General features: G+C 43.3%; 1 long non-coding RNA gene across 3 annotated transcripts in view; it reads left to right on the top strand.

The window, feature by feature from the left end:
- LOC147126728 (uncharacterized) overlaps nt 1-6,358 on the top strand; it is a 175,703-nt gene extending 169,345 nt beyond the window's left edge. The window contains exon 8 of one of the 3 annotated variants that reach the window (XR_015084817.1): nt 6,246-6,358. This is a non-coding gene — a long non-coding RNA (uncharacterized LOC147126728). Of the gene's footprint in view, nt 1-3,658; nt 3,702-6,245 lie in introns of those variants that run through there. The other 2 variants (XR_015084816.1, XR_015084818.1) reach the window with 2 other exon arrangements.
- The last annotated feature ends 9,216 nt before the right edge of the window (nt 6,359-15,574 follow it).

Genomic DNA, 15,574 nt, shown 5'->3' with positions numbered 1-15,574 from the left:
GGTGGGGGGGGAGCCCCCCCCCCCCGGCTGGAGTTAGCGCTAATACATGATCCAATGTCCGCGCGGATACGTGCGCTTCCTGTCTGGTTGCGTGTCGTGTGTGAGACAAAGAGACCAGTAAAACTCTCGCTGCGGAATAAAAGAGCCATTGTTCACCAAGGTGGTCCCGATTGGACCTCCAGTCCCACCCCTAAAACGTAGAGCGCGCACACACACACACACACACACACACACACACACACACACTGTGGCTCAAAGACACACAATGCTTGTAGGCTGCCTAACAGACACATAATACACACTTCCGTTTGCATAATAACAGCTTTGTGTTCCAGGGTGGCAGTTGCGCAGAGGTAAATATTTGGGCGTTGCATATAAACTGTGTAAATTACACATGCGCGCACACACAAGCCCGTGTCATTCCAGCGACTTCCTGTCGGGTGATGATGTTTAGTCTTCGCTCGCCGCAAATCTGATTGGTGCACTTGATCTCTTCCTCACTTCCTGTTTTGATTCCAACCACCCAAACCTTCTTTCTGGGAGATATAGTCGCGCTCAGCGCATGTGGAGGGGTCCATCACTCACTGAGATCGGATCCGTTTGCTGAACAGCTGATTCATCCCGATGGACTGAGTCATCCAGCTAATGGCAACATGCTGGATGGATTAACGTGTGGGGATGCAGGCCTTTTATTTTTTTTTTACTCCGCTATAGTATTTGCGGATACGCCGATTAGGACAGATTAGGATTTAGAATTGAGGCGAGCTAACTTTTGTTTTTTATTTTTGAGATGAGGTTATGAAAATGTGTTTATTCAATCCCATTAGAAAATTCAAAAAAAAAAATAATAATAATAATACATGTCTATATTAATTGCCGCTAATTTGGTCATGGATGCATGGTGACATTTAAAAAAATTCATTTTCCAAAAATTGACCTCGCCAGTCATGGGGCGGATGAGAAACCTGATAGGCCGCAGTAAAATGGAGTCAACCCAATAAAACCAGATAGTACGTATCTCCCCCCCCCCCCCCCCCACGCTGACTCTGGAGCTCGGCCCAGCGAGGGACCAAACTTGCTCCAAAGCTACCCAGCATCCACCTTTCATCCGTCGAAAACCTTGACAGAATGTGAGGAACCCCTCTGCCACGGATATCGTGAAAGACTGTGAGAATACTGAGCGAGACTTGAACACGGACACGGAAATAACGTCCAAAAGCTAAGCAGTGATTATTCAGAAAAACACTATTTGTGGCAGAGTGAAAAGCTTAAAAGGGTCATTGTCACAAAGGGAGCCATAGAAAACGAGGAGGAAATGTGATTTTATTAACGTGCCTCTTCTAAGAAAGGGACTCAGAACATTGGGAAAATACCAATTGTCTTGTGACCCTCATTCTCTCAATACAGTCACAGTGCAAAACAGCACACAGGCTGAAAAAAAGATTTGTTAAAGCCTCAAAGGGAAACTTTAGAGTTACCAGAGGCACATTACAGTTCTAAGTATGCAAACTCTAAAACAATCCGTCTTTAGTTTTCGAATATTTGTTTCTCATGGACTCCACATAATGACTTTCGCACCACCGCAAACAACCGACATGGCTGAGAAGTCATTGTTCATCATACCATCCACAGTCATGGTTTCGCGGATGCGAAATGCGCGGGTGACGATTGATCGCCCCGATTTAGCGGTTAGCTAGCAAAATCAATGCATGGGATTATCGATTTGAATTATTTTCATCCAAGACAATGAACTGAACAAAAATCAAAGCCCAAAGTAGCTTGCCGTGGCACACAAGTGATTTGTTGCCGTGCGGCCGACTGCGAAAGGTGACGGGATGAATCAAGTCATGGGCTAGAAACCGCTATACCTGTTGAACCCCTTTGAGCGGCAGAATCCACAGACAGCTGTGACAGGGAGGAGAAAGGAGGAGGAGGGATAAAACGCACACACACTCTCTTGTCTTGAATTTGACAGGTTCCAGTACAACAAGCGGTATCTCCTCATGTCTACAACAACAACAACAACAACAAAAAAAAAAAAAAACAGTCTCGCTGATGTCTCTATTCACTTTAACTGTCACACTCACACCCCCTCAAGAGACCTTACTTCCTCTGCCAGTCAGCCAAATTATAGCTCTCCTTCTCCTTCGAGTCTCTCCCGCTTTGGGTGTTGGGCGACACCCAACGACGTGTGGATTTGGCAAGTTGTCACCCCCTACCTCCGCCCACCCCACGCCGTCTTTCAAATGGAAACTATTTCAGTTGACGCACAGGGATGTAGCCGTAAGGTGACGTTACCTCTGTGCAATCTAATGAGAAGTATCAAAATGTTGTCTTTGTAATGGTTTAAAAAAAAAAAAAAAAAAAAAGACGGAAAGTGTAAACGCAGATTTGCTATAGCAGAAAGCAGTAACGCCGAACCATGTTGATCCACAGAAAATCAATACGCTGATCACACGTGTATCGGAAGGCAGATTTTTTTTGGGGGGGGGAGGGAATGACACCACATATATGACATCATAAAATGATTCCCTGTTCTGATTTCCACTGTTCTACCTGACTCCAACGTCAATTATAAGGAAGGAAAAACCGGTCCATATAAGATAACCTTGACCCCGTACGTTCAAAGTACACATATACAGTGTTTCCCTCTAATCAGCTTTCTCACGGGCCTTCGCACACACGCGAGTAGATTTCGTGCATTATCATAACCCGGAGTGGAACAAGAGCAATAATTCTATCTAGCATGGTAACAAATGCTATTTAAAGGAGATTAATTCCACAAGAGGATTATTCCCCCACGTTATACATAATAGTGAAGGGAGGATGGGCTTGGTGCTTGGTGGGTGGTGGACAACATTTGATCTCGCAAACATCTCGATAATCCCAGGTGGAACACATGTTGGTTTTTCAAAAGACGAATACATACAGCGTGCGTTTGTGTGACTTTGTGTTTGCGGTTTGAATGACGGATCGGCGATGGAAAATCAGCAAAGAGCTCCGCAAAGTCTTACATTTGGGATCAAAATATTACAAGATTTATTATCATGACTGTGGATGCGGCTCTGGTTATAATATAAGCTCGGAATTAAATACGTACACTGGAACATGAATAGAAATGTAGTCGTGTGTTTGTTGTTAGCTATTTTCTCGTGTAAGGGGACAGTTATTAGTAACTATTGAGACGTCATTTCCACATCTTGCTTAATTAAAAATTTACAGACACATTATTGACACATTTGGGCGCAGAGAACCAAATAAACGAAAAACAACTCTAATGGGAATCCATCAAAATATAATTAAATAGTGTTCCTCTCAAAGAAACTCGGGTTGCTCTGGGTTACTGTCCATACAAACTGCAAAAAACAAACAAATGTATTCACTATAAACAATTAGACGACATCATGCGATACAAGCCGGCGGAGGAGGTTTTAATCATTAATGGCCACACAGAACACACATTTACAAAGACGTCATGAATGGATTCTATCATTCTATTGAAGCAACTTGTCTTTGTTGACACACGAAAAATGCTTCTAAAATAAACGTCTCAGTAAATCTGCTCCCACAAAAAGTGGCACCTGAATACATGGAATGCATTACGCTAACGACACCTTCACGGGAACACCAAACGTGCAGCTAATCATTGTCATTACAGCTGCTATGAGAAAGTGTTTCCAAACAGGCAATCACAGCTCATCTCAATAATTAAGGTAAGACGTCTTCCCTCCCGCCGAGAACACAAAATCAGATCTGTCTCCTGTTTCATGCACGCCCGTCTGTGTATGTGCGCGCGCGCGTGCACCGTTTGCTTTTATTGTGCTGCTGAAACAGCTTGACTGCAAACAAACTGACAAAACATTTGAAGCAGAAAAAAAAAAAAAAAATCGTGCGCACACAACAACCTGTCAGGAGCAAAAATGCCTCTAATTTTTCTGTCATCTGCCCGCCGTTTAAAGCAGGCCAAAACGTCCCCCCCCCCCCCCCCCCAAAACATGCTCCTCCTTCAAAACATTAGCGATGGAGGGAGGGCACACCAGAAGGAAAAAGAAAGGCCTGAGCGGCATCGTTTTTCCCCTTCTAGTCGCCCCCTCTGGCAGTAGAGAGCAAAAGTATAAGTGTAAGTGTCAAAGGAGGCAGGCTAATAAGCACTTCACTCGTGGCCCTGTCTCTCCCGGAGCAAACCGCCTTGTGCTCACTGCCTGAGGGGAAGGCTGTTTAGACTAAAGGTCCCGTTCACTTGAATACGGCGCATGAACCTTGATGCAGCTGTCAGCGCTTGTGAGAGCACTGTTTAGTTCAAAACTACAGGTGTGTGCCCGTGTGTGTGTGTGTCAACTTGCATCCTCTTGCCCCGAAACGAGAGAAATAAAGCGTTGCTGCGATTCTGATTATTGATGATTGGAGGTGTTGAATTCAATACACTCATCTTAAGTTGTATTTTCTCAAGAAGCATTTCCTGACAAGTTATGACTTAAAGCTGTCGTTACCGCGGCAGCATCGTGCCGTGGTCCACAGAGAAGACCGTCACAAACACGTTCAGGATATGCGGCAAATAGAAATCCCTTCGAGTTGTTAAGAAAAAAACAAAAAAAGAGACAAGAAGAAAATTGTCCCACGCTGCCAAAAGCCCTCCGGCAATGTTCATGGACTTGCAGGAATTTCTGGCAAGAACTGGTACTACATGTGACGACAATATCCCATATTCTTCATTGTTTTGACCATGAAGGAGGTGGCATGAGAAAAGGGAAGGAAAGCATCCAAGACAGGCATGTGGGGAATTTTTGGTTTGTTTGTTTTTTTAAGCTTTTTGGCCATGATTCCGAAATTTATATTTGGCATGAAAACAACGCTGCACATTATTTAGCTCGTGAATGTAGACGGCGTGACTAATTATGATAAACAGCAGTGAATTTTGGTCCAAATCACCTAAAAAAAAACAAACAAAAAAAACTTGACCTGAAGATTATTCAAGTTCTGGATGGTGCAAATCTCAATCTAGCTAAAAATGGATAGCAAAGGAGATGCCCTCAGAACTACTTAAAACGAATTACACAGAAATGTAGAGGCATTGAAGCTTACTCAAATACAAATACACCATCAAATACTGGAAGAGGGTCAGAAGGAAAGTAGCCAGCAATAATGTTGTGACTGTTTTGGATATTATTCAGCCATTTACTAGGTGTGCTTATTATGCGTGCGTGTGCAGGAGACGTGACAGCTGTCAGTCATTTCGAGACAAGCGCCCTACAAACATGTCAATTAGGAGCTGTGGCGAGCCGAGCAGCGCCGAGCGGATCGCGTCGCGTTTACTCCCTGCAGCCAATGTCAGAAAGCCACCAAAGATGCAACAAATACATCCTGACAAAGGCAGGAAAAAAAATCACACGGATAAACATAACAACCATTGGAAGTATGGATGTGCAAATATTTTGTTAACCATATTTAAGTAGATTTTTCAGGTATCTTTACCTGAGCATTGATATTTTTATTTTTTTATTTTTTGGGGGGGAATAATTTTTACTTTTACTCCCAACATACTCTTTGCTTTATTGAAATAAGTCTGTAACATTTTTTCCAACATTTTTTGCTCCTCAGTTCACTAGCTCGCCAGCTAGCTCGCCAGCTAGCTCGCCAGCTAGCTCGCCAGCTAGCTCTAAACGTGCAGCATGTAACCAGGTTTTTTTTCCCCTTGTGTCAAATTACTGAAACGTACTATATGTAATTGACAGTGAAGCTACTTTTAATGTTTAATTAGTTTACTTTTGTTCTTAAGTATATGTTAAAGTCTCTACTGCCACCATTACTGTTTTTTAGTTAAGAACAGGCGTTGAATCGGTACATGTACTTTTACCAGCCTTTTTTTAATACGTCTGCTACTCAAGTGCAGGAAGTGAGTATCTTTGAAAACACGCCCCTGCACCATTATTGGTAACCGAAAAAGAGTGGAAGCTGACACAGATAAACATGGAGGACAGTAGTTTAGATCCCGCAGTGAGACATGCGGGGCCGCTTCATCAAAACCTCGCAGATCAGACAGTGAAAAGACAAAAGAGAAGAAAAGAGCAACGGCACAAGAATTAAAGAGAGATGTAGGCAACAGAAGGGAAGGGTCGCGAAAACAATAAAACAGAGAGAGTCGGAGAGAACAAGCGACAGTTCAAGACAAAGCGATGCTCTCTGCGTGTGTGTTTGTTAAGTGTATTCATTATAAAAGTGCCCTGACTGTTTTGGCGTCCTATCAGGTGGCATCAAAACCGCGTTCGATCTGGAGGGGGAACTACAAAGTGGATCCCGAGCCCGGCGGAAAGAAGCCTTTTTGATCGTGCTAATTAAAAGCCATTTTGTTTAAAACAAACAGTCTCAAGTCTAATTGGCTCTTTTCCATAAGAAAGGGAAGGATGTTGAAAGTGGAAGAACGCACCGAGGAGGGAAGAAAGACTGTTTGTGTGTGTACGAGGCGGCGAGGGTGCCGGATCAGAGGGAAGCTGCGCTCACACGCCACGTTTTCCACGTTAACACTGCCGCGGCCCACTAGGAATACCCACTAACAATGTGAACATTCAATAAAGAGCCCGTGGAAGTCGGCAGCCGTAGGAGACGACGCACAAGGGACCGCAATCACAAATGCAGGGACGAGTTAAACGGCCCCCTACTGGGCCATTATTCCCTCTTTCAACGGGGCACATTATCATGTCAACATTAAGTAAATGACTCTTTTTCTGCCCCTTCTTAGTCAGAAGGCAGTCAAGAATGCTTTTAATATTTTATATGGTTTGGAAATGTGAATAGGGCCTAGATTGTCACCTCTTATGGCACTCTCAATGCAACCACATTTGATTTTCTACAAGCGCCTTACTATTAACAGCCTCCTCGCAAATGTCAGCGTATAAAGCTTCTCAAAGAATGCAATTACTGTTGCCGTGCGTTAATGCCGCCATTCAGAAAACGGGGGATTTCAGACTCCTAGCTAGCTGGTGTTAGAAAGAAAACAAATTGCTTATTCCGGTTGTCAGCAATGTGTTTTGCTTACATTCAGCGGGAAGTTATTGAGGATGTGCCACGCGAGCTCCAGGTGGCTACATACCCGTAGTCTCAAATCACCTCATTTAAAAACATTATCGCCCCCCCCCGCCCCCGCCAAAAACCGGCAAACCCATTTGTTGTATCCAGCAACCTCAATTGGTGTTTACTAAAGTGGAGTCAACTGGGGTTGAGTGGCACTACAAGCAGATATTATACACTTCAGCCACTGAGCTGGTTGCGGGAGAAGGTGGCCACTGCCGGACGCCCGTTTGGCTAACGATTTCCGAATGACGGGACACCTTTTAAAAATGACAGCCTGATGAATGACGGAAGTTGGTTTTCATCTGTCAGTGTAACGGTCACAACCGCGTCACGCCCGTTTTTCTGACGTTTTTTAGGGGGACTCACTGACGGACCAACGGACTTCTGACGGACGGACGGACTGATGATTACAATTCAGTTAGTTACGAAAAATGACGGGTGCCGTGGCTGCTGTATATTTTATGCACTTCAAATGGCTAAGCAAGTGACGGAGAACACATTTCGAAAGACAAGCGGTCCAAGTAACGTCAGCGTATAAGTGACTGTTTCTAAAAGGACTTTTTGAGTGGCAGACGGGCCAATATTACCGCGTACGTATAACACGGCATCAGAGGCGCGCTTTCCTGTCTCTGCCACAACACAAACGCTCCCGTCTCTATTGATAATAGCGAGCTCGTCGCGGCAAGAGCGGAGCTCCTCACAATGCCGAGTGGCGCCTGCAGACAGAGTGACGTGAGATATAATCTGCGCCGACGACAACAAGAGGGCGAGGGGGGAAGAAAGGAGCGCGGCATCTTTTACGTACACAATTATGAGTTGGATCGACAATGAAGCCGTCAGCAACAAAGCCAAGACAACAAGCTATTGTTGGAGACGATATCTTGGATGCTGAAAAGGGCGGATAAAACAACCGTGGAAACAATGTGACACACAAAGTCAGTGAAAGTGGAGCTTAATGTGGATGAATTACAAGGTCGCTGTGAAATCTTCACGCGCGTCGGAAAGAACGTGACCACGCTCGAGAAAAGAAGGGACTGTTTGTAAATGAGCTCTTGTAAAGCGGCATAATTAAAACATAATGCCTCGTTTGCTCAAAGGGAGGCTGCGCTTTCCAAACGAGCACAGCCTGTTGGATATCGCCGCCCTTAGCGGGCCTTTTAGGAGCCCGTGGAGGGCCAACTGTTCTGCGCTTAACTTCACTCATGCACTTCCTTTCCAAGAAGAGGTCAGCCAAAGTCGTTTATTTTTTTAATAATTATTATTTTGGTCCTTCACTGAACAATGACTCCAACTGTACTTTTATTGTTTACGAACGCAGCTCTAGTTACTACCGCGGCGTAAACCACCCTGTGATAGTCACTAAGTGCCAAACTGAGAGGTATTGTTTTAATCGGCGCTCAAGAACACATTGAACGATGATCAGAAAAAAAGAAAAAGGGAAAAAGATTGAGTATAAGTGATATAATATGGTTGCACAAGTGTGCACACCCTCATAACTGGGGAGGTGGCTATGTTCAGAATTAATTACATACCAACTCATGTTAAATGAGTCAGCCTATCCCAGGTACTATTTAAAGTGCCTCTGATTGACCCTAAATAAAGTCTAGATGTTCTAGTAGGCTTTTCCTGACTTTTTAAGCGATGTTTTTTCCCAGCTGAAAAAAAAAAAACAGCTCCAAAGCATGATGATTCCACCACCAAGCTGGCCCCAAAAAAATCAAGCTTGGGTTCCATGGGTCATAACAAAACAGATATGTTACGGTACCGGTCTGTTCTGTAGAAGTGTCTATATTCCCCCCTACAAAAGACACAAAAAGACAAATGGATTGAATTAATCCTTTAAAGTCTCACGGTAAAACAATGCGACATTAATAACACAAAGCAAGTCCCCCCAAAAAAGAGAATGAATTAGATCATGTTGTCTCTTGGCTCATATGATGTATTAATAATCCAATTTCACGTGAATCCTGAATTTTTTGTTTATTTTTTGGAGGGGGGGGGGGTGGCTAAAAAGAAAATCACGGCGCAGATTAATGAGGTAAACGTAATGATCTGAGATGATCAAAGACAATCAGTGTTAGGCAAAGTATAGCCACCAATTAGTCAAACAAGCACAGGGGAAAGGGACTAAAATATGCACCGCCGGTGCTGATGAAAAGACAGGGTCAGAGAGAATGGACTAATTTCACAAATAAAACACCAGACAAGGTTGTGTGTGTGTGTGTGTGTCTCAGGAAGAGGGGGTTGTGTACAGTATAGGGGCGTTGTTTAGATTTCCCATGTGGCTATGAGCAGAGAGTGAGTCCCTCAAGGGCGCCAGGAGAGGAGCTGACTTGACTTTGATAACAATAATAAGGTAACTCTCTCACTCTCTCTCTCATATCGGCACAATGAGCTTTGCCGTTTGATCCGGAAAGGAAGCTTATTATAATTCCGCAAAGTTCGGAAAATGTTGCCCGCCCCGACTTTAGTTCATTAGGGGAGGCTCGAGAGAGGTTACGATGTTTCACTTGGACTAAACTAATTCGCGCAGTCATCTTCTTTTTGTATCTATGACGACTAGCACACTAGCTCTAATATAGAGGTAAAGTTATAAGAAGTTCAGAAATTGAATTTGAATGTACCGGTAGTGCAGGACTAGCCGAGGGATGTCCGGGACACTTACTTCAAACCTCCATAAAGTCCAAAAAGAGTTATCTGTACGACCGTAAATAGCAGGCCGGGCCTTTTTAATGGAGTTGTGTAACTTCCCCACTCAACTCACGGCCGGCAGTCACACTGCAGCACTAAGTAAGCAGTCAGCTCATATATATCACTTGACAATGGCAAGGAATGTTGAGCTCCGGTATGTGCGACCCTGAAGCGACACGCGCTCCATGTTGAAAGTGAATTAAATGTTACAGGTGTGGAAGAATGGCACGCGTATGTTCAGTCACTCGTATTATTAGAGATTGCCGGCGATAAAACAGCAAGTGTTGTGGTTGACCTTTTAGTAGTCAAGATAGCATCCGGAACCATTCTTTTTTTTTTTTTTTTTTTTTTTTTTTTTTTACAGTAAAGATGTCTTTTCCATAGAAAAAGATATGAGGAGTAGACACTTCAGCCTCTTCAAATGTTCTGCCATGCTCACACACGGCAGCGATGCAGGGAGGAAAGACAGATAAAGTTGGATGAGATTGGTGGGAATATGATCTGATTTGGGGAAACTCCTTCCCAGATGTTCAATAGGGTATGGATCGGGGTTCTTAAGAGTAGTCCAATATTTTCCTCCTAGTCTTTAGCTGTAGTTAGCTGTGTGTTTTGGGCGTTTATCCTGCTGGAAGGGCCCATGACCAGCTGTTGTAGAATGCCTTGATTGTTTTGAGATTTCATTATCCCCTTCTGAGATTGAAGACACGCTATGCCGGATGTAGCAGAGCAGCCCCAGAACAAAACAAGGCCAGTTTTTTTTCCTGATGGAAGACAGCACATTTCGTTCCAGAAAGCCTTGATAGTCTTGAGATCTCATTGTACCCTGTGTACAATCAAGACATCCATTTGCCAGCACCAGTGCAGGACTGAGATCAATCATTCTCACCTTGGGCGGCACATTTCGCTCCAGAAGTCTTTGGTTTCAGTGTCCCCTGTGCAGATTTAAGAAGTCAATTTTCCCATAAGCTTTTGTGGCTTGTCAAATTACAGTCCAAGTTATTTCAGCGACCGGCAATTTGATCTCCGTGTATATAACTATCCAAGATGACAACGCTACTCCACCTGCCTCCTTCGTCTAACAGATGGCGACAGAAGAAGAGAGGGATGTGCTCCAGCAAGCCGCCACATTTGTTTGGGACTTGGTTTACTTCTTGTTGTCTTGTACAAGATCAACATCCCATTAAAGTACTGGCGCTTTTTTTTTTTTTTTTTTTGTCAGCTGAGCCTGTTGGAATGTTTTGCAGGTCGCGATTTAGATCCCTCAAGCCCTGAGAAAGAAGGGACCTCATCAGGTGCATTGGGAAAATATTTTTGAGGGACTGACAGATGTCTCTCACCATCTGACTCATACCTGCATCTGAAAATGTTTCTTGCTCTCTGAAGGGCCTGGGGACACGCTCACCGTACTGAGCACTTGTTTTTGGTGGTTCACGCAAAATGTCCAAAATGAACACGGCAATATCTGCTTCTTGTCAGGCCACAACAACAAACAGGACGGTCAGAGGCAAGGGATGCTGTAATACTGTGGAACATTTTTTTTTGCTTATTAGTCAGAATGGTTGAGAACAGACTTAAAAATCAGCAATATTGCAAGTGAGACAAATAGTGAATGGAGGAAAAGCGGATTCATTTGTGGGGACCGAAATCAACAAAACAAAAATGACCGGCCGAAATGTACAGAAAAGGCAACGTTTAAAAATTACAATGGAGATTGTGGCATGCTTACATTCCGTTAAATCTAATTGTGTGAAGGCATCACTAAACTACAACACAGTTCCCTTCATTTTTGTAATCCTGTGCTTGACTATTTGGATGATGTCCTTGAACAAGAAGCAATCCTTTCAGAACAAAAGAAAAACGCATACTAATACATCCTCTTTTTAGAGCTTTTTTGTTGTTGATTTTAAAAAAAAACGGCATCCTCATTCAAGGTTTGGAAAGTAATGCATTGAATGAAGTATCTGAAAGAGATCAAGAATGAAAGGAGAGACAAACAGCTCAAATCGGTGGGAACTCACTTTCTGTCGCTTCCGACTCTACAGCTTGTCTTTACCACATTGCTCCAATCGCAGTTGTGATTGGTGGAAAAAAAACAACAAAAAAAACACTTCGATGCAATCCCGAACCGCCTTCAGGCTCCGAAAATATGAATAATGAACAGAGCGTTGGTCTTGCTCTTAGAGAAATTCTTCTCGGCATTATACAAGGTTGGAGGTATTGACTTACTGGAGGCTGCGTTGGTAGCGGAGATGCTCGTCCGCCCTCGCGAGGCGAGCCCCCGGGGCGGAGGCAGAGAGGTGAACGGCGGCCGCTGCTCCCGGTGAAGGTGCTCGGAGCGCTCGCATTGATCGCTGTCACTTCTCCATCTCGGGCTCTCGCTCCCTCTCTCCCTTACTTTTCCTTGCACTCGCTCGCTTCACTTGACTTAACACACACGTGCGTGCACAAAATAATAAGGCGCAAGTTACACAGCGAAGCGGAGCTACCAGCGCGACAAGATGCTAACAACCTTATCTTTCTAAGTGGTTTTTAAACAGAGTGTAGGACACCATTTATAGTGTTTAGTGTCATTTATTGGGTGGCGACCAGTCCAGAGCTTCTTGCCCAAAATCAGCTGAAATCCAGCTCACATGCGACCCTAAAGCCAAGAAGTATAGGAAACGGATGGATAGCTCCTTATACAAAGTAAGTGTTGGTGCTTTATTCAGTGGTAGCTATTAATTAGAACAACCAGGCGGCCATAGATCTGTAATGGGCTTGATGACCTGGCTTTTATTGACCTGGAGAATGTTTGTTGATTGTCCTGTGCCACCAACGTGGTGAGAAGGCCACCTTCAAAATAAAACCTTCCCAAATACGGCAATACACGGACATCAGTGCTTTGGGACGCTCTTACTTTGAAGTGGTTCCACACTGGAAGTCGGAGCAGTTAAATTTTCAATTGCCATCACAAACTGTTTCCACCAGCATCAAGATAACGTGAACGTCATGTTCAATCGCTAATTAAGGGTGCTACAAAAAAAAACTCCCTAACATTTTAGAACGCGACACCTGTTTCCGGCATTAGCGGCTAGTTGCTAGTAGCTAGCCGCTAATGCTGGAAACAGGTGTCGTGTTGCCGAAATATTCGATAGCTGTTAGCGGCTAGTAGCTAGCCGCTAAGTGAGTCGGCTGGCAAGAAACCAAAAAAATATTCTGCACACTTTGACGCTAACAGCCTGACACAGTTGCACTGATCCATTTTGAACAAACCACGCAAATATGCTGTCTTGTCCAACAAAATCGCACTTTGTGCCATAGCCGAAAACCACACGTTTCTAAAGAAGAAAATAGAAAAACAATGTTGATTATCTATAAATATTAAATGAAATGTTTTATTTTCTCTTGTGTATTCATAAATGTTCTTTAACCGAGCAAAAAATACGTCGTTTTTTTTTTGTTTTATCCGAATACTCGATGAACTAATAGAATTTTCTGTAGGATATCCAAATGCCAAAATATTCGATAGCTGCAGTCCTAGTATTAACTTGTCCACTTGTCATAAGCCAACTATGGTACTATGTCATGGTATGAAGGCTTAAAGCTATTGTGCTCTTTTCAAAACAAACATTCACTCCATGGTTTCAATTCATTGAGTGCTTAATAAAACACAACATGGAAGTGTTTATCGACTACCTTATGTGGAGCATGAGCAATTTCACCCCAGCTAAATGAAATGATTCATGCCGTGCCTCACTGTACCTCGCCGCTCTGTGTGCGCTTCCTTATTCTAATGTGCATTTTGCTGCCCACTGTACCTTGTAAATGCCACAGTATGCCTGAGCAGAGGAGGGAAAGGGCTCAGGGGCAATCAGCGAATGTGCGGGGGCCGACTGGATGGGCTTCAGAGGCTGACAAAACGATATAATATGGCTGATCCCTGTCCAATTCACTTTCACAGTTCGCCGGTTAGCGTTGGGCTAAAGCGGCGCAAAACAAAAGGCAGTCATTGGCGTCGTCTTGGTTCTAAAGTTAGCTCCGCGGTGAAACAAGGGAGCGTCTGAAGAGTGACCACGTAGGTCAGGTATGACACACATTGTTAGTCATTTACCGTCTAAGCACAGCTGTGTTTACATAATACACGTAGGTCGTTTGTTAATGTTGAACGTCACTTTTGAAGTTGCATTTCGGAAAGTCCACTAGACAGACAGACATCAAAATAAAGATCCAGTGTTTTTCTTTTTACCCCCCGGGCTTTGTTCTGTTTTTAACTTTTTTAAATTTTTTTATTTCGCCGTCAGCTGTTCACATCTGTATTTGGCCACGAATAGAGAAGCTGTAATTTTTTAAGATGTTTTGTGTTTTTTTTATTCTTTTACTGCATACATTTGAACAAAATCAGTTCTTGACATTAGAATAAAATATTCATTAAATTCTGTGTTTTAAAATGACCTCAAAACTGAAATATGTAGCGTGTATATATTCCGTACAAAATATTTTCATATAATGTCAATAATCGAGTTTTGTCTACAATCGATCAAAAATCAATTTGCATCAAAATAGCTAATACGGTTTGGCCACAAATGGCCAAAATTTACACCTTAAAAAATCCATTTGTCTGAATTTTTTCACTCTCCCATACTTGTGTAACACGCCAATAAAGTTGGACATTTTCTCCGAATGTTATGACATCGTGTTTCGGCGAAGTAATCGAGCCACGGCCTGTGTTTGTGTGATTGCTTCTTATCCATCCAAATTGATGTCCCGCTTTGCTTAAAAGGTGCATCCAATCAAAATCATGCGAAGCCCTCTTGAGGTTTAGTTAGTTCCTGCTGTGTTTGCTGTACGGGAATAAAAATATCTGAGCCATGAGTATAAGCATAACTTGTATTGGTTGGACTCAGAATAGACCTCTTGTTACTTATCTGTATGTTAAGCTTTCTTCTTTCCAGTGTTCACGCAACGCAACCCCATGGCTGCCTGTTTCACTGTTATGCCATGTTTTTTGATTTTTTTTTTCATTTCCTCTGGCATGTACGTACAAAAAGGAGGACAGTGCTGTCAATCGGCGACATTATTGAATGAAAGCCGAGGCGCGTGTACAAACACGCAAAAAGCAGCAGGTATTCCTCGTGGTCCAGCTAGCTTCGCCAAATTTGGCGGCGTGCCCCGGACCCCTGCTGCCTGAGGCTTGAGAGTCGGGCCAAAACATTGAGGCAACCCCTAAAACGAGCACTTAAAGCTTGAAAAAAAAGCGCCCATGATCGAGAATAAAAAGACTAAATGAGGCGTTTACATGCACAAATGAGTCCTCAGTTGGTTAATGGCAATTGAAAGATAAATTACGTTGTACTATAGCGCATGAGAATGTGTCAGAGAACTTCAATTGAGGCAAAAAAAAAAAAAAAATAACAATACAACAATAAAGCACCTAAAAGCTAAATAGGAACCGAATAAGTGTATTGCCTCCAACTATTTTCCTATTTGACAACATGGTGATTAAGAAAGTTGTCACTCACAGGGAATCTGAATTAATTCCACATTTTTGCTGGAAATGATTTTACAAATAGATTTCCCAGGAGTCTGAGTGAAACATTGAATCAGTTGCAACTCCTCAGCTGGTCACGTCTAGCCTGGGCTTAAACTCCCTCAAGTGGCTGTAACCACACATTGCAATTCGCCCTGAATCATCCGCAGCTCTTTTCTTTTTCTAACTTTGCTGTTTCATCAGACAAAACGCAAGACGATTGGTCCGTCCGCCCGCCGTGAGGAGTAAGAGGGAAGCACAGGAAGTCGTTGGAATATAAACAAGGGGCAATGGAGGAAGCAGGGGTCA

This window comes from Filicampus tigris, chromosome 22 (genome assembly GCF_054856515.1).
Source record: "Filicampus tigris isolate MCC_2025a chromosome 22, RoL_Ftig_1.0, whole genome shotgun sequence".
In the NCBI taxonomy this organism is placed as follows: domain Eukaryota; kingdom Metazoa; phylum Chordata; class Actinopteri; order Syngnathiformes; family Syngnathidae; genus Filicampus; species Filicampus tigris.
The sequence above is the reverse complement of the archived record's forward strand: the minus strand, read 5'-3'. Positions and strand labels throughout refer to the sequence as shown.